This window comes from Bos grunniens, chromosome 7 (genome assembly GCF_055505025.1).
Source record: "Bos grunniens cultivar Pamir isolate PY7600 chromosome 7, Bosgru_T2T1.0, whole genome shotgun sequence".
NCBI lineage: Eukaryota > Metazoa > Chordata > Mammalia > Artiodactyla > Bovidae > Bos > Bos grunniens.
In genome coordinates, this window is record NC_141171.1 from 81,681,624 (window position 1) to 81,706,352 (window position 24,729).

The 24,729-nt window shown below is 39.3% G+C and overlaps 1 protein-coding gene across 38 annotated transcripts in view; it reads right to left on the bottom strand.

The window, feature by feature from the left end:
- Positions 1–24,729, bottom strand: part of SSBP2 (single stranded DNA binding protein 2) — a 311,630-nt gene that overhangs the window by 232,534 nt on the left and 54,367 nt on the right. For 2 of the 38 annotated variants that reach the window (XR_015168041.1, XR_015168034.1), the window contains exon 1: positions 1–24,729. This exon is cut by the window's right edge and continues 39,468 nt beyond it. The exons of the other annotated variants lie outside the window; for them this stretch is intronic. The gene's annotated coding sequence lies outside the window, so the exon portion shown is untranslated. 38 annotated transcript variants of the gene reach the window in all.

Sequence of the window (24,729 nt, forward strand, 5' to 3'; positions counted from 1 at the left end):
CGTAAAACTAAAAATAAGTCGTTGTTGTTGTTCAGTCCCTAAGTTGTGTCTGACTCTTTGTGACCCCATGGACTGTGGCACGCCAGGCTTCCCTGTCCTTCACTATCTCCTGGAGTTTGCTCAAACTCATGTCCATTGAGTTGGTGATGCCATCCAACCATCTCTTCCTCTGTGGCCTCCTTCTCTTCCTGCCCTCAATCTTTCCCAGCATCAGGGTCTTTTCCAATGAGCCGGCTCTTCAAATCAGGCGGCCAAAGTATTGGAGCTTATTGGAAAATAAGTTGCATCATTTAAATCTCTCTCTCCTACTTATTTACAAAACAAAAATAGACTCACAGACTTTAAAAACAAACTTGTGATTACCAAAAGGGAAACATGGCAGGTGGGGATGAATTAGAAGCTTGGTACTAAAATATACACACTGCTGCTGCTACTGCTGCTAAGTTGCTTCAGTTGTGTCCGACTCTGTGTGACCCCATAGACGGCAGCCCACCAGGCTCCTCCGTCCCTGGGAATCTCCAGGCAAGAACACTGCAGTGGGTTGCCATTTCCTTCTCCAATGCATGAAAGTGAAAAGTGAAAGGGAAGTCGCTCAGTCGTGTCCGACTCTTAGCGACCCCATGGACTGCAGCCTACCAGGCTCCTCCATCCATGGGATTTTCCAGGCGTGAGTACTGGAGTGGGGTGCCATTGCCTTCTCTGAAATATACACACTACTATATACAAAAATAATCAACAAGGACCTACTGTATAACACAGGAAACTCTACTTGATATTACATGATAATTTATATGGGAAAAACATCTGAAAAAGAATGGATATGTGAATATGTATCATATAACTGAATCACTTTACCATTCACTTGAAACTCACACAACATTGTAAATCAACTGCACTCCAATATAAAATAAAAACTAAATTTAAAATATCTCTCCTTATTTCTGTTTTTTAAGCAGTGCACATAGCAGAAGCTATATGTATAGGTAGCACTTTCTTATCATTGAAGATCATTTCCCTGGTGTCCCACAGGTCACATGCCAGATGGTTGCAACCCACATCACAGAACCAGGTCTAAGATCTGTAGTTCAGTATCTACCTTCTTTTCTGAAGCTGTTCAAACTTGGGATCACAGATATGAACATAACATTCTCATCGGGTATTAGTAACTTGGATCCACCACAGGTTTGGGGAACCGTAAATCCTTCAATATCTTTCTATTCCCTGCTTCATGCAAATAGTCTCCTCACGAAAAGACTGAGGCTCCCTGATGTGGACTGAAGTCACTACAGCTTACTTCTTCTCACGCTTCCATGTGATGAGGACTTCTAAGGGGACTTTCCCTTTCACTTTAGGGAGTCCATGAATAGAAATGAGGAGAACTTAATGTGACATTCTTATTTGTTAAAAGTCTTCCTGTTAATTTCCTTTTCCAATCTTCGCACGTACTATTTTGGCATTTAGATCTATCCTGCTTTGTATCTGCTTTTCTTTAGCACTCACTTTACATTCCCTATTATTTCTTGCAGCATTTTATGTTTCACCTTGTTCTAATTTCCTTAACCCCAGTCAAATCCATACAGTCATCAGTTCAGTTCAGTTCAGTTCAGTCCAGTTGCTCAGTCATGTCCGACTCTTTGCAACCCCATGAATCGCAGCACGCCAGGCCTCCCTGTCCATCACCAACTCCTGGAGTTTAATCAAACTCACGTCCATCGAGTCAGTGATGCCATCCAGCCATCTCATCCTCTGTCGTCCCCTTCTCCTCCTGCCCCCAATCCCTCCCAGCATCAGAGTCTTTTCCAGTGAGTCAACTCTTCGCATGAGGTGGCCAAAGTACTGGAGTTTCAGCTTTAACATCAGGCCTTCCAATGAACACCCAGGACTGATCTCCTTTAGAATGGACTGGCTGGATCTCCTTGCAGTCCAAGGGACTCTCAAGAGTCTTCTCCCACATCACAGTTCAAAAGCATCAATTCCGGTGCTCAGCTTTCTTCACAGTCGAAGCCATAATATATTTGGTGATGTCTTTAGTTGGACCTACCTTGTTATTGCCATATTTCAAGTATCTGCATTAATATGCACCATTCATTGAGGCTAGTGTTTATAATTCATTTTCCACTTTCCCTAGAGGAATTCTGGAAAATTTTTTCTCTTAACAAATTCCAGCAATGTCTCTGATCTGTACTTCTTAGGGCACATGCAGAACTGGAAAGAAATGCTTCAGAAGAACACACCCATAGACACAGGACCCAGAACACCATAGAAGGAAATGGGCAGGTATTCAAAGGAAAACCCAACTCAGGAAAGATACGGGATAATTTTTTCTCTCTGATTTTCAGAAGGTATATATGTATGATAATTGATTTTTAATCATTAGTTGGAGCTATTTTTTTAAAGTTCCATATAAAATAATTAAGACCACAGGGTTTTTCCCTACGACTTAACTCATTTCCTAGCATTAGTCTGAAATACTTAGACATTTACAGCATTTAATCTTTCATGCTAGTTATTTATCTCTTTATTAGACAACTCTTAAGCAAACATCTATCTTGTGCAAAGTACTGAGAACCAAGGAAATAATAATTTAGGACCCACCACAGCAGAATGTGTAGCAATATGGTCAAAGAATGAATCTTTACACTAAGAAAAATTTTTTACAAGTTAGTGGCATAAAGATACGGAGAAGGCAATGGCACCCCACTCCAGTACTCTTGCCTGGAAAATCCCATGGACGGAGGAGCCTGGTAGGCTGCAGTCCATGGGGTCGCTGAGGGTCGGACACGACTGAGCGACTTCACTTTCATTTTTCCCTTTCTTGCATTGGAGAAGGAAATGGCAACCCACTCCAGTGTTCTTGCCTGGAGAATCCCAGGGACGGGGGAGCCTGGTGGGCTGCCATCTATGGGGTCACACAGAGTCGGACACGACTGAAGCGACTTAGCAGCAGCATAAAGATAATTCTAAATATCTAATATTAGAAACAAAAATTATTTTGAAACATGAGAAATTTAATAAACACTTAATACTCATCACCATCAACAGTTAGTAAGCTCCTACCATTAGTCTAGCTCTTAAACCAAAGGGAAAAAAAACAGAAGAAGATATAAATTTTGTCTTCAAGGAATTTTCAGGCTTGTTAATGGGAAGAAACATATAATTAAAACCAGGTCAGTAAATACAGAGTGGCATGTGGCCTGCACACAGGCAGCAAGACATCAAGAATCCAGACGAGGAAGGGACCACTGTAAGAGACTCTTGACAAAAGGGCTTGAGCTGACACAGGAAACAGCACTTAAGCTAGGTATTAAGGGAAATGGGATAAGCAGGAAGAAAAGAGGATGTTTAACCAGAGGATAATAGCCTGAAAGAATTACCTAAATTACATACATCACTGTGGCCAAAATAAAATTCTCTATGTACCTTAAAGCAATAAAAATGGTTTCACAAAATATTATTGAGATTTCTACTGTCACTATGCAATATAAAGATTTTACTCTATTATATAAAACATGATGGAGTAATAATAGGAACTTATATTTATAGTATTTTACAGCTTATAAAATGTGTTCACCTATGAAAATAAATATTTAATTACTTACTAGCAGTTTATAGTAGTTATTTTATTAAGAATTCCTCTGCAGAGTTATCTTTTATTTTTTTTCGACTTTTTAAAAAATAAGCTTTTCTATGTACATTTGTAATTCAGAAAAATATTCATCTAAAAGGGATTCCTTATGGTATTTCCTGTGGATGGATGTGCTGCAGTCCATGGGGTCACAAAGAATTGAACACGACTGAGCGAGTGACTGAACTGATGGCATTTCCTAATTAAAATTTAGGTTTCAATTTCAGAATACAAAAGCTTATTTTTTACCCCAAAATGTAAGCAGAAGCCCACATTTTTAAGTATCAGAAAGGGATATATATCAAAGATATATATTTTTTCCTACATATCTATACATTTAAATAAAGATATTCTGATTCTCCAGTTACATTTGTATCTAAAATAAATGTTTAAAATGTATCTCTACATAAGAAGCTAAAATAATCAATAGATAAAAGAGAAAGACAGGGGGAGATAATAGGATTAAATACAGGAACCTCTACTAAATTAATCTCCAGATATTCAATTTCCAGTCAATTGCACAAAGAAGCATTTAGCATCCATGGATGCCTAAATCAATGAAAAGAGTAAGCTAAGAGACTGTGACTTCCTTAAGTAAATATACAAATAATCAAACTAACTCCCTGATCTTAGATAAACAATCGCTGCATAATCATCAAATTTGAAAATAAAACTGAGGTAACTAACATATTTAGATTCCACATTAGTATCTGAAAAGAACAGGTACTCTGAAACACTGCACTAAATCTGATAAGATTAAGTTAACAAAAATAAATGTACAACTCTGCACTTGAATCAAAAATCTTGTATTGACAAAAATCTTGTAGGACTGACAAATATAACAACAGCCCAAATTAAAAGACAGGTTTTAGCTGACTGCAAGTTTAATATGAATTAATAGTGCACTTGACTGCCCTGCCAAAAGAGCTAATTTTATCTTAAATGCATTAATGGAGTATAGAACTAGAAAAGGAAAGATAATAAGTCCTAGAAAGACAAGGGGGGGAAAAAAAAGACAAGTTGTGAGCCATGACTGGAAGTATCAGTGATGCATAACCTGAAGAAAGGGAAAGCGCAAACCCTTAATAGGCTGTCAGCTATCAGAGGGATTGGTCTTATTTCACATGGCTAAAGAGGGTGGAACTAAAACCAATGGGTTAAAGTGATAAGAAGGCAAACTGCAACTCGATATCCCAAAGACCTTTTCTGTAAGCATTAGAGCTATCCAAAAATCTTATAGGCTGGGAAAAGAATCATTTTGGGGTTGGAAAACATGAGAGTCCAATCTCCGAAAAAGTAAAGGCACAGTATGGGTTGAAGCTGGGGATACTGCACGGGCTTTATTCACTAAACAGAAACTTGGATCAGAGGAACTTTAAAATATCACTCAATACAAGATTATCTAATCCTAGTATCACTAAAATACGGCCCAGAGCAACTGAGGGGCTTCCATATCAACCGAACTATATGGTAAAAGGGTTGAAATTAGGATATATGACTCAAAGCTTAGTCTGCTATATTTAGAAAAATACTGCAAAACCACCTAAGTCAATACCTTTCATGAAGAAATTATACTCCACAGGAAATATCACTCTGTGACCAAGTAAAAGATGGAAAAGAAGCAAGTTTACCTGTCCAAGTTGACCTAAGCAACTGCTCGTACAACCACCTCTCCCACATGCTGCTCCTCTGCTCAAACATGAAGCAGATTAACTGTTTCTCCATAGCCTGGGTCTGCTTGGTTCCTACAGATCATATGGCTCTATGTCCCAAGGTTTCCAAACCAAAAATGGAAGATAAAAGCATGCTATCTATCTATACTTACGGGGAAAACCTAGCCATACGAGTTAAAGATTAGTCAACTGACTCCATGTAAGTTGGTTTGACGGGTAAAATCAGAGCATGCAGAGTTCTAATCAATAAGCGGAAAGAGGCATATCACAATAAAATTCTTATCTAAAAGAACATGTGATTTCCAAACATATTCACTCTTTCCAAATTCTCCCAGATGTCAGCAGAGAATTGCTACATTCTACATTAGTTTAATCCTTTTAACCTAATCTACCCTATAATTAGAAACCATATATTTTATTCCAAAACAGTTGAAGAAGATAAATTACACTAATGTTGACAATTACAAAGCCAGTTAAATAGAAAATATTTTATAATAGGTTCATGGTACTAAACCAGATTACTATGTCATTTCAGTATTTCCTTGACATACCAAAATATAATTTATAGAATGGAAGCAAAATATTTTAGCAAAGGTCTGCCTTCCGTACGTGACGGCCCTAAATATCTGCAAAATTAAATGTTTAAAAGCAGAAACGTTTATAGATCTAAACAGTGTCAGGTGCACAGTCTATTTATCTATTTTTAATAGTTCCCTTAGAATTAACCACGTAATGTCCAGGAGCACCACAGAAGCTCCAAAAGAACAGAGAAACCAAATTTACAGAGCTTTAAGTAAGCTTTTATTCACCTCCCTCAAACATGCACACACGTGTATGCACACACGTGTGCGCACACACACATTTAACCTCTTCTAGAGCGGAGACTCTTTTTTTTTTAATTTAACTGGAGGCTAATTACTTTACAATATTGTATTGGTTTTGCCACACATCAACATGAATCCGCCACAGGTATACATGTGTTCCCCATCCTGAACCCCCATCCCACCTCCCTCCCCATACCATCCCTCTGGTTCATCCCAGTGCACCAGCGCCAAGCATCCTCTGTCCTGTATCAAACCTGGACTGGTGATACGTTTCTTATATGATATTATACATGTTTCGATGTCATTCTCCCAAATCATCCCACCCTCTCCCTCTCCCAGAAAGTCCAAAAGACTGTTCTTAGAGCAGAGACTCTTAAGTTGCTTGGGGGTCTCTCCTCTGAGCAGTGAGAAACCCAATTTTTAGCTTGACATATTGATACTAACCAGGGTTCTTAGCCTTCCCCAATCAACAGAAATTGACTAGAAGCCAGATAAATTCAGGCAAGGCTTTACTGGGGCCCCTGCTGCAGCAGGAGGGAGCGTGAACAAGTAACTGGTTCCCTTGCACACGTGCTCCCTGAGTGGGGATGAGCTTGTCCTTTTTATGGGGTGAGGGTAGGGGTGTGTCCAGGCATTGGGTGGAGGGGTGACTTGGGTGTTTTGCCCACCGCTCTGGTGATGGTGAGGGCAGGGGGCACGCTCAGCATCATGTTTTTGCTCCTGGTTCTTCAGAGGTGACAGATGAGTTTTTTGGTCTTTTGTATCTTTTGGTCCAAAATTCGACCCAACTATTTATGCCATGTGGTTGTTTTTAGTTAAATAGTTCTTTGTATTTTGTTGTTTTAGGAGAGGTTTGTCCAGGTGCAAGTGCTGGAGCACTCGCAGCAAAGGGTTGCAGGCCCCAGTCTGTCTCAATATTATGCCTCAGCTAAAAAGTGTATATTAGTCGCTCAGCCGTGTCCAACTCTTGGAGACCTCATGGACTGTAGCCCGCCAGGTTCCTCTGTCTATGGAATTCTCCAGGCCAGAATACTGGAGTGGGTTGCCATTCCCTTCTCCAGGGGATCTTCCTGACCCAGGGATCAAACCCAGGTCTCCTGCATTGCAGGCGGATTCTTTGCCATCTGAGCCACCAGGGAAGCCCCAGATAAAAGGTAATATTTCCCTATTTCCCTTGAATTTGGGTGTATTCACCTGCCTCAAGTTTGGCCAAGGAGACGGAGATTTAAGTTGGAAGACTTACACAAAGCAGTATTGTTCTATATTCCCGTATCCTACATTCAGCCTATAAGGCTGGTATGACTGCTGGAGTTCCAGCCTCCCTCTTGGACCATGAGACCACTGTAAGAATGTCAGATACAATGAACTCAATGTTTGTGTCCTCCCAAAATTGATTTTGGTTAAAACTCTAATTTGATTTGTTAAAACTCTAATTCCAGTGTGATGGTATTGAGAGGTGGAGACTGTGAGAAGTAATTAGGTTATGAGAGTAGTCTTCATAATGGGATTAGTACCTGACAAGCAGAGACTAGGGAGCTAGCTAACTTTCTACCATGGAAGGACACACAAGAAGTCTACAACAAGGAAAACCACCTCCCTCCAAACACACCATGATGGCACTTTGATCCTGGGACTTCCAGCCTCTAGAACTGAGAAATTTCTGTTCTTCATAAGACACTCTGACTATGGTACTTTATTATAGCAGCCCAAGCTTACTAAAACACTAGAATAAAAAGACAGAAGAGGTATAGACCCATGACAGCTTCGTGGAACTGCCATTTCAGTCATGGATTCTCAACCTTCAGACTTCTTTTACTTAAGAGGAAATAAATCTTAATCTTCTTTAGGGTTTTCAATTATATGCAGCCTAACCATTCCTAAGTACACATGCTGATTTCTCCACCCTTCCCACTGTATGATTTCCACACAACTCTACCTGAACTGCTCTTGCTATGCTATCAAATGTGGTCACCGGTTAATCCTTGTCTTAGTTTATTCCGTTAGTATATTTGATAACTCTTGTGATAACTCCCTCAGACTTAAAACATCAGATCACTATTCATTCTCTTCCATATCTTATCTTCTCCCTCCTATCCCTAAAATGTTGGCACTCCCCAAGGTTACTTCATGTCCTATTCTCAATTCTACACATTTTCCTGAGACCTACTATGCCAGTCAACAGAAAACAGTCCCTGTTGACACCACCAAACCTCTATCTCTAATTCAGAGTTGCTAAAAGTTCCAGGTCAATTAATTCAAATGTATTCTGGGCACAACCACCTGAATATCCCTCAGGCAACTTAAATGCCACGTTCCTCTCTGTTCCTCCTCTAGTTAATAACACATGTCCATTTAGTTGTCCAAACCAAAAACCTGGTAGTCATCCTCAATTCCTTACTCTTGCTTGATACGAATTCAGCCACTAAGTATTCTACAGCCTAGAGTCTATGGCTCATATCTATTTTCTCCGGCAATGTCCTCACTGTTACTTTCCCAGATTACTGTAATAGTATTTGAACTAGTCTTCCTTTCTCTTATCCTCGCTTCTCTCCATTGTGAAATCAAAAGATCATTAAAAAAAAAAAAATCAATCTCTTAAAGTTGCTTCCTGGTCATCAGTAGACCCTCATTCCAATAGGATAAGGACCAGATACCTAAACGTGGCAAACGCACCCTGCACAGATTTGGCAATGGCTTCATCATACAGTAAAAAGCTGAACAAATGCAAAATCAACTAACCTTACATCTGTAAGAGAGGTGAGGTCACTGAGCAAACCACTGCCCTCAACACTGGAGAGGCAGATAGGCAGATACAGAGAAATATAACCAACCACAGAGGAAACCCCTGCAAAAGCAATCTCCCCAGAAACCAGTGCCTGAGTAGGAAAACCTGAACTGTAATTGGCAAAGTGCTAGAGACTCTGTATATACAAGTTTGAGAGATAAAAACTTCAGGGGAAACCAGTCATGGAGGGCCTCCATACAATCATGAATTTTATCTCCAGGAGCCCACTTGGTTCTTACAGTGAATGCCAGAGAAAAATCTCCTCATGCTGTTAGCTAGGGGTTGAGGGAAACAACCATTCTGAAATGCACTTCAGTTCAGTTCAGTCATTCAGTCACATCCAAGTCTTTGAGACTCCACGGACTGCAGCACGCCAGGCTTCCCTGTCCATCACCAACTCCCAGAGCTTGCTCAAACTCAAGCCAATCGAGTTGGTAATGCCATCCAACCATCTTATGCTCAATCGTCACCTTCTCCTCCTGACTTCAATCTTCCCCAGCATCATAGTCTTTCCCAGTGAGTCAGTTCTTTGCATCAGGTGGCCAAAGTATTGGAGCTTCAGCTTCAACAGCAATCCTTCCAATGAATATTCAGGACTGATTTCCTTTAGGATTGATTGATTTGATCTCCCTGCAGTCCAAGGAACTCTCAAGAGTCTACTCCAACACTGCAGTACAAAAGCATCGATTCTTTGGTGCTCAGCTTTCCTCATGGTTCAGCTCTCACATCCGCATGAAATGCACTAGAGCATTCTACTCTTAAAAAGGACTGCCCTCAAGAGAAACCAGTTTACAGCCCAAACTGTTGGGGTTCCATCAAAGCCTAACCTACTTGGAGTAAGTAACATACACAACTCCAGCATCCTCTAGGCATCCTGTCCCACCTAAGAAGGTAAAAAATAAGAAAGAAACAAAACAAAAAACTGAGAAGGACTGGTGAAATTCACAGCCCAGGAACACAGGGTCACCAAAGACTGAGACCCAATCCTAGGATTGTGGAATACACACCACACCTCTCCACTGTGTTACTAAAGGCCTTCGTTACTACAGTTCCTTTTACCCAGCACATCATGTCTACCTTTCAACAAAAAGGTACAAGGTACACAAAAGGACAAAAACATAGTGCAAAAGGATTGAACAAACACTGGAACCAGAGTTTGATACGGCAAGAGTTTGGGAATTATCAGACCAGGAACCTTTTAAATGATGATGAATATGCTGAGGACTTTAATGTAAAAATTAGGCAACATGAAAAACATATGGTTAATGTAAGCTAGCTAGATTATTACTACTAGAAACTTCTCCCTTAACATGACTGTAACAGTGCTTTCTTCTTTTAATGGATTAAGTTCTTATTTATGCTAAATGATATAATATTTATTTTTGAAAAGATCACAAAAATTAGGTAACTTAAAGATGATTTTAATAAAGACTCTCAAATGCATAAGAATAGCGGTTTTAACATTATCCTCAAGGGTGAAAAAGTGAAAGCATTTCCCCTAAAGACGGGAACAAGACAAGGATGCCCACTCTTACCACCACTATTCAACATAGTTTTGGAAGTTTTAGCCACAGCAATCAGAGAAGAAAAAGAAATAAAAGGAATCCAGATTGGAAAAGAAGTAAAACTCTCACGATTTGCAGATGACATGATCCTCTACACAGAAAACCCTAAAGACTCCACCAAAAAATTACTAGAGCTAATCAATGAATATAGTAAAGTTGAAAGATATAAAATTAATACACAGAAATCCCTTGCATTCCTATATACTAACAATGAGAAAACAGAGAAATAAAGGAAACAATTCAATTCACCATTGCAACAAAAAGAATAAAATACTTTGGAATAAATCTACCTAAAAAAACAAAGCGAAGTCACTCAGTCGTGTCCGACTCTTTGCAACCCCATGGACTGTAGCCTACCAGGCTCCTCCGTCCATTGGATTCTCCAGGCAAGAATACTGGAGTGGGTTGCCATTTCCTTCTCCAGGGGATCTTCCTGACCCAGGGATAGAACCCAGGTCTCCTGTATTGCAGGCAGATGCTTTAACCTCTGAGCCATCAGGGAAGCCTTAAAGAAACAAAAGACCTATATATAGAAAACTATAAAACACTGATGAAAGAAATCAAAGATGAGACAAATAGATGGAGAAATATACCATGTTCATGGATTGGAAGAATCAATATAGTGAAAATGAGTATACTACCCAAAGCAATCTATAGATTGAATGCAATCCCTATCAAGCTACCAATGGTATTTTTCAGAGAACTAGAACAAATAATTTCACAATTTGTATGGAAATACAAAAAACCTCAAATAGCCAAAGCAATCTTGAGAAAGAAGAATGGAACTGGAAGAATCGACCTGCCTGACTTCAGGCTATACTACAAAGCTACAGTCATCAACACAGTATGGTACTGGCGCAAAAACAGAAACATAGATCAATCGAACAAAATAGATAGCCCAGAGATAAATCCACGCACCTATGGACACCTTATATTCGACAAAGGAGGCAAGAATATACAATGGAGAAAAGATAATCTCTTTAACAAGTGGTGCTGGGAAAACTGGTCAACCACTTGTAAAAGAATGAAACTAGAACACTTTCTAACACCATACACAAAATTAAACTCAAAATGGATTAAAGATCTAAATGTAAGACCAGAAACTATACAACTCCTAGAGGAAAACATAGGCAAAACACTCTCTGATGTAAATCACAGCAGGATCCTCCATGACCCACCTCCCAGAGTAATGGAAATAAAAGCAAAAATAAACAAATGGCACCTAATTAAACTTAAGAGCTTTTGTACAACGAAGGAAACTATAAGCAAGGTGAAAAGACAGCCTTCAGGATGAGAGAAAATAATAACAAATGAAGCAACTGACAAAGAATTAATCTCAAAAATATACAAGCAACTCCTGCAGCTCAATTCCAGAAAAATAAGCGACCTAATAAAAAAATGGGTCAAAGAACTAAACAGACATTTCTCCAAAGAAGACATACAGATGGCTAACAAACACATGAAAAAATGCTCAACCTCACTCATTATAAGAGAAATGCAAATCAAAACCACAATGAGGTACCATCTCACGCCAGTCAGAATGCCTGCTATCCAAAAGTCTACAAACAATAAATGCTGGAGAGGGTGTGGAGAAAAGGGAACCCTCTTACACTGTTGGAGGGAATGTAAACCAGTACAACCACTATGGAGAACAGTGTGGAGATTCCTTAAAAAACTAGAAATAGAACTGCCTAATGACCCAGCAATCCCACTACTGGGCATACACCCTGAGGAAACCAGAATTGAAAGAGACACATGTACCCCAATGTTCATCGTAGCACTGTTTACAATAGCCAGGACATGGAAGCAACCTAGATGTCTATCGGCAGACAAATGGATAAGAAGGCTGTGGTACATACACACAATGGAATATTACTCAGCTATTAAAAAGAATGCGTTTGCATCAGTTCTAATGAGGTGGATGAAACTGGAGCCTATTATACAGGGCGAAGTAAGTCAGAAAGAAAAACACCAATACAGTATATTAATGCATATATATGGAATTTAGAAAGATGGTAACGATGACCCTATATGCAAGACAGCAAAAGAGACACAGATGTAAAGAACAGACTTTTGGACTCTGTGGGAGAAGGCGAGGGCAGGATGATTTGAGATAACAGCATTGAAACATGTATATTATCATATATGAAACAGATCATCAGTCCAGGTTTGATGCATGAGGCAGGGTGCTCAGGGCTGCTGCACTGGGAGGACCCTGAGAAATGGAATGGGGAGGGAGGTGGGAGGGAGGTTCAGGATGGGGAACACATGTACACCCATGACTGATTCATGTAAATGTATGGCAAAAACCACCACAATATTGTAATTAGCCTCCAATTAAAATAAATGAATAATTTTTTTAAATGGTTTTAAACTGATCCATGTGATCTATGGCCATCTAAATATTTCATAATGAAGGACGTCCCTGGTGGTCCAGTGGTTAAGAGTCCACACTTCCCAACCTAGATTTCCATAGACAGATGAATGGATAAAGAAACTGTGGTACATATACACAATGAAGTATTACTCAGCTATAAAAATGCACCAGTTCTAATAAGGTGGATGATCCTAGAGCCTATTATCAAGAGTGAAGTAAGTCAGAAAGAGAAAGACAGTATCATATATTAATGCATATACATGCAATCTAGAAAGATAGTACTGATGATGCTATTTGCAGGGTAGCAAAGGAGATGCAGACATAAGGAACAAACTTAGGGTCACAGTGAGGGAGGGAGAGGATGGGATGACTTAAGAGAGTAGTATTGAAACATATACATTACCATATGTAAAACAGACAGCCAGTGGGACTTTGCTGTATGATGCAGGGAAACCAAAGCCAGTGTTCTGTGACAGCCTAGAGGGGTGGGATGGGGAGGGAGGTGGAGGGAGGTTTAAGAGGGAAGGGACATATGTATACCTATGGATGATTAAAAATAAAATAAAAAATTTTTTAAACTACTAAAAGTTTTAACTAATAAACAGAGGGAAGATGATTGCAAAAAGAAAAAAAAAAAAGAACCCACGCTTCCACTGCATGGGGTACAGTTCCGATCTCTGGGTGGGGAGCTAAGATTCCTCACACCATTTAGCAAAGCCAAAATAAATAAATAAATAAAAATATTTTTAAAAAACTGGCTTAAAAGTAAATATTTCTTAATGATATTATAGAAAAAAGGAAGTGTCAATAAAAAGAAACAGCATACAGGCAGAACCTGACTTGCAAATATTAATTCTGTAAATCTGCCACATCTGAGAAATTCAAGTCCTTGGGCAGGCTGCCCGCCAAGATTCCAGTTCCCTTTTGAGCAGCTATTGTTAAATATTCCCCTCCAGTATCCTGTTCTACTCATCCAACTTGAATTACCCCACTCCCCTTTAACACCATCTTGAATCCATCCCATTATTACTCCATCTACCCTGAACTCCCGTACTTCCTCTTCTAGGTGCAAAAGCTTCTCTACCTCCTGAATGATCTTTCATACATCTGTCCCCCTGCATAACTACTTCACCCATCCCCCTAACTGCCCAAAGCCCATACCTCCTTCCTGTCATAGCTGCAGGGCACACTCATTCTCCTATTGCCATCATCACTACCACAGTTGGTGAAGAAATCTCTGACTGCCAGTGGGTGGGGAAAAAAAAAGAAATACCCCTGCTGTTTAAGGCATATGGAAATTGGGGTGGGGGAGAAAAGAACATTCTTCAGTTATTAAAATTGCTGGAAAGCAAAATATAGTCTCCGAATTTTAAAGTTACAGCTGGAATCTATATCCCCAAAGATGAGACCATAATATTGTTAGTTCTGGAATTCAGCTATATTATGGGTACCATTTGGGAATATAATTACAATTTATAATATTTCCTCTTTGGGGATATGTTCCCTTTTATCAAACAAGCCAATATACAAACCACCTTTTGAAAGACAACCTACCTAAACACTGGTGACAGCACGTAAGTGATTCTTTCATATTATCCTAGAGTAAGAAATTAAAAGTATGGGGAGATAAAACTAAGCTGCTGAAGAGCAGGAGCCTTGACTGTCTTGTTCAGCATTTTATCTTGTACCCAACATCTGGCACACTTTAATCTCTCAACAACTATCTGGGGGGGAAAATGGTGGGAGGAGACTGAGGACAGGAAGAAACCCAACATCCACAAGAGTACTGTTCCAAGATGAACTTGTGTCCATGATTAGTTAAGGAAGAGTACAGCGCATTTCAGAGACGGAGAAGAAAGGAGTCTTCTTTAATCTTTCAGGTTACCTGAGATGAGCGGGGATTCCATTTTTGAGTAATCTTTTATTCATACCCAAAACCTTATCTATCCAGAACAGGCTATCAAAAATTAGCTCTGTACAGTTGAAAAATGAGACATTAAGTCATCTTTCACTGGTAACACTGCAAGTTAACATTTGATTTTGACTGGCCAGAAAAATTAAATGGAGGACTGAGAACATTTTTCTACATAAAGCTAAGAAGCAGAAGAAAAAGACTAGTCACAGTAGAAAACTCTCTCAGACTGAATTATCCAGATTGGCTGGGTTTGGTTCCACTTCTTCTTTCATTCATTCAAATAGTTATACTCTTAGGTATGTTTTTATTACAACAGTCTGTGACAGCTTTTATTGGAATTTACAACCTGGCATTTATTTACATAGAATGCTTCATTAATATCACTTGCCTGATCTTCTGTTTTAATTAGATTAATATGATTTGAAATGAAACAATTGCTTCAGGAACTAAAGCACAAAAAGGTAAATTTAATAATAATAACTATGATCACTAGCTTTAACATTTTTAATTATTACTGTTTCTTTAACTATTTAGTAGAAATTTTTGAAGAATAAAGTGAAGCAAGACCTGAGGTTCCAGTTCTAGTGTCTAATGTTCTGGAGATGACTAAAATAGCTTAAGGAAGAAAGTCAGTTCTTAAAATAGGCAAGGCAAAACACTGAATTAAAATATTACATTCCATTAAGTATAAATCCCTTAAATCCACTAATAATTACTCACATACTCAAAAGATACAGTAAGATGATAAATGTGTCAAATGAACAAACACTGACATTATAAAAATAAAGCCAAAATTATCTGCCCCTCAAGTAAAATTTTCTAAAAAAATTTATCTAAGATCTCATCTATACATCCTTTTGAAATATAAGTTCTTTACAGGTGTTTTATATCCTAATTAATTTTTATATTCAATTTCTTTCTCAAGACACTATCTCCTGAAAGGCTAAAAATGATATTGGGAGATTTATGTGACTATTTAAAATAGACTAAAGTAAGTCATACAATGACAAATACCATATGATATCACTTATATGCAGCATCTAACAAAGGCTACAAATGAACTTATCTACAAAACTGAAAAGTTGCAGATGTAGGAAATAAACTTGTGGCTACCAGGGGGAAACCAGGGTGTATAAATTGTAAGACAGGGTTTAACATACACATAGTACTATATATAAAACAGATAACTAATAATGACCTAGTGTGTAGCACAGGGAATTCTACTCAGTACTCTGTAATGGTCTATATGGGAAAAGAATCTTAAAAAGAGTGGATACATGTACTTGTATAACAGGTTCACTTTGATGTATATCTGAAACTAACCCAACACTGCAAATCAATTATACACCAATAAAATATTTTTAAAATAAAATAGTCAACCATGACTAACACAGAATATGAATGAACTACAAAGAAAATATACAGGAAGTAAAATACTTTAAATATAAAATACCAACCTAAAAAGCAGATCATCAAAATTAATTTTAAAAGTTTTTAGTGTATTAAACTTAATTATTCCACTTCATATGTATATGGTAAAACAGGTGGCCTAATATACTATATGATGCCATCTACACTACAGGTATTTAATAAACACCTTTGTCTAGATGTTTCACCTATTTCCACAATTCTTAATTTATACTAGTTTATTTTTTATAAATGGCACAAAATAGCTCAAAATAAAAAGGTAAGACAGTGTACAACAAAAATTACCCTATAAACAAATAACTCATTTTCAGCAGTAAGGAAGGATTGATGGATAGCAAGAGGAGTGGAAAGAGAAAAGGCATTTATTTAATCTGTGCATGCTTTCGCCAAGTTCAGATAAAATAACAAACACCAATCTCCACTGTGCAACTTGAAAAAAAAAAAAGGAATTAGTCAACGGTTGACAGTAGAGTCCAACAAATTTGACAATTTTAGTCTGTCAGGAAGAAGTTTAAGGAACAAAGCAAAAGTGAAAGCCCCTCAGTGTGTCTGACTGTTTGCAACCCCATGGACTATACAGTCCATGGAATTCTCCAGGCCAGAATACTCGAATGGGTAGCCTTTCCCTTCTCCAGGGGATCTTCCCAACGTCTCCTGCATTGCAGGCTGAGCCACAAGGGAAGCCCAAGAATACTGGAGTGGGTAGCCTATCCCTTCTCCAGCAGATCTTCCTGACCCAGGAATCGAACCAGGGTCTTCTGCACTGCAGGCAGATTATTTACCAATTGAGCTATGAGGGAAGCCCCTAATAAAGCAAAAGAACTGCATAATTTAAGCTAACTGAGCAAAAGAATTCTGATTTAACAAGTACTCTGAATGATATGCCAAGTACATCATGAGAAGCGCTGGGCTGGAAGACACACAAGCTGGAATCAAGATTGCCGGGAGAAATATCAATAACCTCAGATATGCAGATGACACCACCCTTATGGCAGAAAGTGAAGAGGAACTAAAATGCCTCTTGATGAAAGTGAAAGAGAAGAGTGAAAAAGTTGGATTAAAACTCAACATTCAGAAAACGAAGATCACGGCATCTGGTCCCATCACTTCATGGGAAATAGATGGGGAAACAGTGGAAACAGTGTCAGACTTTATTTTGGGGGGCTCCAAAATCACTGCAGATGGTGACTGCAGCCATGAAATTAAAAGATGCTTACTCCTTGGAAGGAAAAGTTATGACCAACCTAGATAGCATATTCAAAAGCAGAGACATTACTTTGCCAACAAAGGTCCATCTAGTCAAGGCTATGGTTTTTCCAGTGGTCATGTATGGATGTGAGAGTTGGACTGTGAAGAAAGCTGAGTGCTGAAGAATTGATGCTTTTGAACTGTGGTGTTGGAGAAGACTCTTGAGAGTCCCTTGGACTGCAAGGAGATCCAACCAGTCCATCCTAAAGGAGATCAGTCCTGTGTGTTCTTCGGAAGAACTTATGCTAAAGCTGAAACTCCAATACTTTGGCCACCTCATGCAAAGAGTTGACTCATTGGAAAAGACTCTGATGCTGGGAGGGATTGGGGGCAGGAGGAGAAGGGGACGACAGAGGATGAGATGGCTGGATGGCATCACTGACTCGATGGATGTTGAGTCTGAGTGAACTCTGGGAGTTGGTGATGGACAGAGAGGCCTGGCGTGCTGCGATTCATGGGGTCACAAAGAGTTGGACACGACTGAGCGACTGAACTGAACTGAACGACACTGGTATTCACTAGTTTAACTAAACTAACATAACTTTTTGTTAGTTACAAAGTCCTTATTCATCACACATTGTAAAGTATTAGTTTGAGACTGAGAAAGATTCAAGATCAAAACAGGAAAAATACGCAACAGTCTAAATCAATAACTGTTAGGTGTAATGTAAGGTAGAGTGCTGATCATAATTACTGAATGCTCAGTGCATCTACTCTGGGTGGCCATTCTTCAGTTCCCACATTATGAAGAAAAAAAAAAAAATCCACTGAAAAAATCATTAAGAACTTCCAGGCAGCTCTCTGGTGCCACTAGTTTTGCCTAAGATGGCAGCAGGACAGGGAGTTAAAATTATTATCTTAGCATCACAGCCTTTGCTGCTGCTAAGTCACTTCAGTCGTGTCCGACTCTGTGCGACCCCATAGACGGTAGCCCACCAGGCTCCCCTGTCCCTGGGATTCTCCAGGCAAGAACACTGGAGTGGGTTGCCATTTCCTTCTCCAATACATGAAAGTGAAAAGTGAAAGTGAAGTCGCTCAGTCGTGTCCGACTCTTAGCGACCCCATGGACTGCAGCCCACCAGGCTCCTCCGTCCATGGGATTTTCCAGGCAGGGGTACTGGAGTGGGGTGCCATTGCCTTCTCCGATCACAGCCTTTACCCTCCCTCAATAATCCTGATCTCTGCAATAACTGCCATCGCCCTGCCTATGCCTAACTCACAGGAATGAAAAGCAGTGGGGGAAAAGTGGAGATGAAGGAAACAGATTAAATCCTTGGTCTTAGCAAGCATCTTTCTATTTCACTGGGTTACTTCTAAGCAAGATACAAAAAAGGAGGCCAAAAATTATTAATACAATGGATGCATAAAAAAATGAAAATATGTAAATGAGTAAAAATAAGGATGAGTTTTAAAAGACGAGAAATAAGTGGACTTTTCCCCTATTGTTACTCTCCAATATTATACCGAATCCTAACTAAAGGATTTAAAAACAAGTTTTAAAAAATGAATTACAGACTATCATATGAGGAGAACTACAACAAAACAAACATAAATCTCTCAGAGATCCTATCTTGCCTGCAAAATTGAACTGCCCAATAAATTACCATTTGGGGTGGTTGTGACAGTTAGAGATCAGCTATGTAAAGTGTCTAGCACATTATGGTTAAAACAGTAGCTATTATTATTATGGTAAACACTCAGAATATATTGATAAATAGATGAACTTGACCACATTATGAAAGTGCTATAATTCCTTTCCCTTCAAGCAGGACTTTAACAGCCAGAAATGTAATCCTCCAAGTTGTGCAAGACTTCAAGATTTCTAAAGCAAAATAGAAGAATAATATGGTCATAAATTCAATTGGCCTGATTATCTCCAATCCAGCAGCAACTTCAGCTGAGGCCCTGTAAAGGCACAGACTATCATGAGTATAAAAGAAAGGAGAAAGCAGTCCTAAATGAAACCCTGTTACAGTACCTGGGGTAGCTAGGTTCAGGATTCCAGGATTCCTAATGCTCATATCCTGGGTCTCCCAGCTCTTGAGTCTACCCATCCTCCACCTCCTAACTCCAACTGTGAAGCCAGAAAAAGCCAGAGGGATAATGTGCTTAGTCGCTCAGTCGTGTCTGACTCTTTGTGATCCCATGGACTGTAGCCCGCCAGGCTCCTCTGTCCATGGGGATTCTCCAGCAAGAATACTGGAGTGGGTTGCCATGCTCTCCTCCAGGGGATCTTCTCAACCCAGGGACTGAACTCAGGTCTTCCACACTGCAGGCAGATTTTTTACCATCTGAGCCACTGAGGACAATATTTCACAGAGAAATCAAAGGAGGAGGACTCTACAGAAATACTGAATACTACCTGCTGCTGCTGCTGCTAAGTTGCTTCAGTCGTGTCCGACTCTGTGCGACCCCATAGACGGCAGCCCACCAGGCTCCTCCATCCCTGGGATTCTCCAGGCAAGAACACTGGAGTGGGTTGCCATTTCCTTCTCCAGTGTATAAAAGTGAAAAGTGAAAGTGAAGTTGCTCAGTCATGTCCGACTCTTTGTGACCCCATGGACTGTAGCCTACCAGGCTCTGAGGAGCCTCTCAGTCCATGGAATTTTCCAGGCAAGAGTACTGGAGTGGGTTGCCATTTCCTTCTCCAGGGGATCTTTCCAACCCAGGGATCGAACCCAGGTCTCCCGCACTGCAGGCAGAGGCTTTACCATCTGAGCCACCAGGGAAGCCTTTAAATGCAGAGTACATGATGTGAAATGCAGGACTGGATGAAGCACAAGCTGGAATCAAGATTGCTGGGAGAAATATCAATAACCTCAGATATGCAGATGACACCACCCTTATAGTAGAAAGTGAAGAGGAACTAAAAAGCCCTGTGATGAAAGTGAAAGAGGACAGTGAAAAAGGTGGCTGAAAACTCAACATTCAAAAAACATTCAAAAAGATCACGGCATTCGGTCCCATGACTTCATGGCAAAGAGATGGGGAAAAATGGAAACTGTAACAGGTTTTATTTTCTTGGATTTCAAAATCACTGTGCATAGTGACTTTAGCCGTGAAATTAAAAGATGCTTGCTCCTTGGAAGAAAAGCTATGACAAACCTAGACAGTGTATTAAAAATCAGAGACATCATTTAGCCACCAAAGTTCCTTATAGTCAAAGCTATGGTTTTTCCAGTAGTCATATACAGATGTATAAGGTGGCTATAAAGAAGGCTGAGCACTGAAGAATGGATGTTTATGAATTGTGGTGCTAGAGAAGATTCTGGAGAGTCCCTTAGACTGCAAGGATATCAAACCAGTCAACCCTAAAGGAAATCAATTCTGAATATTCATTGGAAGGACTGATGTTGAAGCTGATGTTCCAACACTTTGGCCGCCTGATACAAAGAGCTGACTCATTAGCAAAGACCCTGATGCTGGGAACGATTGAGGGCAGGAAGAGAAGTGAGTGGTAGAGGATGAGATGGTTGGATGGCATCACTGACTCAATGGACATGAGTTTAAGCAAACTCTGGGAGAGGGTGAAAGACAAGGAAGCCTCGTGTGCTGCAGTCCATAGGGTTGCAAAGAGTCCAATATGATGTAGCAACTGAACAGCAACAACATAGGAAGGTAGATCAGAACCAGTTTTTGCCTCTTTCCATTCAGTTTAGTTCAGTCGCTCAGTCGTGTCCGACTCTTTGCAACCCCATGAATCGCAGCACGCCAGGCCTCCCTGTCCATCACCAACTCCCGGAGTTCACTCAGGCTCATGTCCATCAAGTCAGTGATGCCATCCAGCCATCTCATCCTCTGTCGTCCCCTTCTCCTCCTGCCCCCAATCCCTCCCAGCATCAGAGTCTTTTCCAATGACTCAACTCTTTGCATGAGGTGGCCAAAGTACTGGAGTTTCAGCTTTAGCATCATTCCTTCCAAAGAAATCCCAGGGCTGATCTCCTTCAGAATGGACTGGTTGGATCTCTTCTTTCCATTATGTCCCCTTAAACAGCTACATAATATCTTCACAGCCTTTAGCCTGCTAAGAGATCTGTGACCCACTCCAAGCTGCCATTAAAATCTCAACTGAACTACTGGACAGTGTAAGAAATGTGACTTCTCATGCTATGTCTAAACCTTAACATTCTCCAGCTCCAGTAACTAGGAATAAGAACAGATATTTACACACAGTCTCCACTGTTTACTACAAAAGACAAACTGGTCATTTTAATGAGGGATCTTTGTCTTTCACCCTCCTTTATCCCCCCACGTATCTTATTCCGTATTCTTCGTGTGGTGGCTACTTTATTAAAATGGTTCAATATTTAATTAAGGATTAAATGGTAAAGCAGTTTGCCCATTAAATTATAAGAACCTTCGGTGTTTACCTAGCTTTTTAAAAATTAATTAAATAACTTAATAGAAGTTTCAAAATTAGATTTAAAAGTGAGCTTTGAGAACACAAATTATTTTGAAGATATTAAGCCATGACAAAACACGTGCTCAGTCATGACTTCAGAAGACATATGCAGTGCTTTCAGCCCAGGAGGACTCCCCAAGCACTAGCAGCCCCCACCATTATCTGCATTGTCCGTCAGATGGACACACAAAATTCAGCATTCATTTAGTGATTCTGTGGGACTAGAGAAGCAGATTAGGTTATCTGAAGAGGCCCAGAGGGAAATGCAACACATATTTCCCAGGGAAAAAGTCAAAATAAATTACTTTAAAACTCTGTTATTTAAATTCAATTCTTCTCTCACTTAATTATTAAGCATTGAGTCTAAGTCTTCATGTTTATTTTCCTAGTAATAGAAAACACTGGATTTATTAATGCTTATTAATGCTTTCTCTTCAAAAAGGAGTTTAATAAAGTCAGCTTACTTCAGATTACCTTTCAGCTTATTTTAAACACTTTTTTTAAAATTTACAGATCCGGAATTGAGTGCTAAGGTTTCCCTTGTACCCACAGGCAAATTCTACATTTTGTTTCCTTATTTATTCTATTTTCATGTATAATAAATGTACTGAGATAGAGCTGAAAATATCTACTACCTAAAATATCAGAATAAATGCCAAATGGAGCTTTCCTGTTGCTTTAGTTTCTTCGACACGCGAGCAGAAACCTGGAAGCTGAGATGCTGAGTGAATACCTAAGCCAGGCAAAAAGCCATGCAATCTGAGCCCTGTTAAACGGTCCCATGACCACTGTGGTCACAGAGCAGCACTGGGACTCGGGCTACCTAAGCACTGCGGTGGGGGGCTGGTGACTCCCCTTAGTCACCTGGTGCTCTTCTGTTCTCCTTTCTCGGTCCTCGCACTGTGGTACATAATTAATGATGGCATGATTACAATTTGTGAAGGGTGTGGCAGGTTTTCACTATCCTACTCACGAACTTCTATAAAAACTGTAAGCTTACATATATTTTCTCAGTTACTTACCAGTCTTAAGAAATACCATCACCAGCTCCCATTTCCCTGCCATATTACCATCTGTTTAGTTCTGTCACTTACATTATATTATAAACCTACTGTTTTCCAAATTTTGCATAAACACATAAACAGACACACACAATTTTGGAAATGTTGGGCTAAACTTGAGTAAGTTTCTTTATTGCTGGACCACTTAGAACCTTTAATGTGCTAATCTCAATTTCTTGACACAAACCTAATATGCCACATTTCCAAATCTATTTGGCTATAGAGACCTTTTCTTAGAGAACATTTTCAATGATACACACCTTGAAAAACTCTCATCCAAATTACTCAAAACAAAATATTTTATATGTAGATATAAATTATCTATTATATATAAAGCAAATATGTATATGTAGCAACAAATATGTATATATCTATAATGAAAATATGTATATTCATACAAATATGTATATAAAACAAATTTAAATATATCAATTTATCCACTCATCCATTTACACATGCATTCTAACAGTCATCCAACAGATAACACAGAGTATATAAAAATGTAAACATTCTTGTGCTTGGTGCTCTGGGAGATAAAGAAATTTGGAAATATGTTTAACACACTTTCTATTATTTTCTTATTAATCTCCACATAAAACAATGGTACTTTTAAAACAGAGTTAATATGTTAAAATTCTTGAAGAATCTATTAACAGAAAACATAACAATAACTGATGTGCCTTAAGAAATTATAAGTGGCAAACTAAAAAAAATTTACTTCACAAAAGTGCTTTAAAATACTAAATGTCACAAGTATAATTTAAATTAATTTATGTTACACAATTTTCCAGAAACAACTAAAGTTAAAATAATCAACTGATTTTCTAAGCAAAAATTTTTAATGTGCTTACATATCTACTTTAGATTTTAAAAGCCATAAACACACTAAGACAATTAAATGTATCTTAATTAGATTCAACTAATCAACTGGCAAAGGTCCATCGAGTCAAAGCTATGGTTTTTCCAGTAGTCATGTATGGATGTGAGAAGACCATAAAGAAAGCTGAGCGCAGAAGAACTGATGCTCTTGAACTGTGGTGTTGGAGAAGACTCTTGAGAGTCCCCTGGGCTTCAAGGAAATCAAACCAGTCAATCCTAAAATAAATCAGTCCTGAATTTTCATTGGAAGGACTGATGCTGAAGCTGAAGCTCCAATACTTTGGCCACCTGATGTGAAGGACTGACTCATTGGAAAAGACCTTGATGCTGGGAAAGACTGAAGGTGGGACGAGAAGGGGATGACAGAGGATGAGATGGTTGGATGGCATCACCGACTCAATGGACATGGGTTTGAGTAAACTCCAGGAGTTGGTGATGGACAGGGAGGCCTGGCATGCTGCAGTCCATGGGGTTGCAAAGAGTCGGACACGACTGAGCCACTGAACTGAACTGAATCAACCACTGTGCAATACCAATTACTTAGAATTTTTGCCCTGAACTTTAGAATTCTTCTAAACCAAGCCTTCTTTCAGTTCTCTCATTTTATTCCTGACTTTTATACTGAAAAACTACCAGGAAAATCTTTAAATTATTTGACCATAAATACTTTTTATCAAGTAAAACTTAAGGAACAAAGATGCAGATGTAGAGGACAGATTTCTGGACACAGCAGGGGAAGGAGAGGGTGTGATGAATTGAGAATATAGCACTGAGACATATATATTACCATGTGTAAACCAGATAGCTAGTGAGAAGCTGCTGTATGACACCAGCAGTCAGGTGTTCTGTGATGACCTAGCCGGGTGGGATAGACTGGGGGTGGGTGGGAGGTGCAAGAGGGAGGGGACACATATGCTTATGGCTGAGTCACACTGTTGTATGCAGAA